General features: G+C 33.8%; 1 protein-coding gene across 2 annotated transcripts in view; it reads right to left on the minus strand.

Moving 5' to 3' along the window:
- LOC119593791 (zinc finger protein rotund-like) overlaps window positions 1-867 on the minus strand; it is a 160,011-nt gene that overhangs the window by 32,979 nt on the left and 126,165 nt on the right. The window lies entirely within an intron of this gene.

The raw sequence follows: 867 nt of genomic DNA on the forward strand, positions 1-867 counted from the left end.
TGATCAGCAGTCGCAGTTTATCATTACTAATATTCAAGTCCTATACTTTTTCCTATCATTTACAGCTGTTAATTTAGTGCAGACTAAATCAGTTTCCCTACTGCATCAAGTCATCCTTCATACTATAAGCTATTCTGGCATAGATTAACCAGTTCTCTTTTAGAACAGGTGGTTATCTAATTGTACAAAAAGTGGTCGCTGGGAAGAAAATCGTAATTATGGAGTTCAAGATACATAATTAAAACTATAAATATGTAATTGCCGTCAGTGAGTTAGTCTTGAAAAATATGTTAACTTGATTGACCTTTCCCTATACACGCAAACTTCCCTGCTATATAGGTTTCTTTCCACTTAGACATGTATAATTTAGGTACAGAGATGCAATTAGGCTCTAACCACAAAATCCTATTTGCAGCATCCATTCAAAAAAGTCAACATACCACATATCTCCTCCCTAAAAAACACCTGACTCATGAAAGATGAGTGACAGCTATGAAATGTCAGTCGCATGAAACAATTTGTTCAATAAGAACTCGAAGGTACTACAAAAAATTGCAGTATGAGCAGTATAAGAGCAGTATTTTAGTACAGTACTTAAACTGCTATGACCCGATTATGTCAAACGAGTTTTACAAGACAGTCATCCAAGTTTGGTTTAATGTTTCTGCTTCTGGACAGTTAGTTATTTTTTGTCACCTTAATTTTTACTGAACAATTTTATTTCTATTATCAACTTATCTTAAGAAATTATTTATATTTCACTCTTTCGACGGGCAATCATATTCATATAACCTAGAGTATGATTCACAGAGAGTGAGCGCTACAGATTCAGTATGAAGATAATTTACCGTGTACAGGCTAAGTTAT

This window comes from Penaeus monodon, chromosome 32 (genome assembly GCF_015228065.2).
Source record: "Penaeus monodon isolate SGIC_2016 chromosome 32, NSTDA_Pmon_1, whole genome shotgun sequence".
Lineage (NCBI taxonomy): Eukaryota > Metazoa > Arthropoda > Malacostraca > Decapoda > Penaeidae > Penaeus > Penaeus monodon.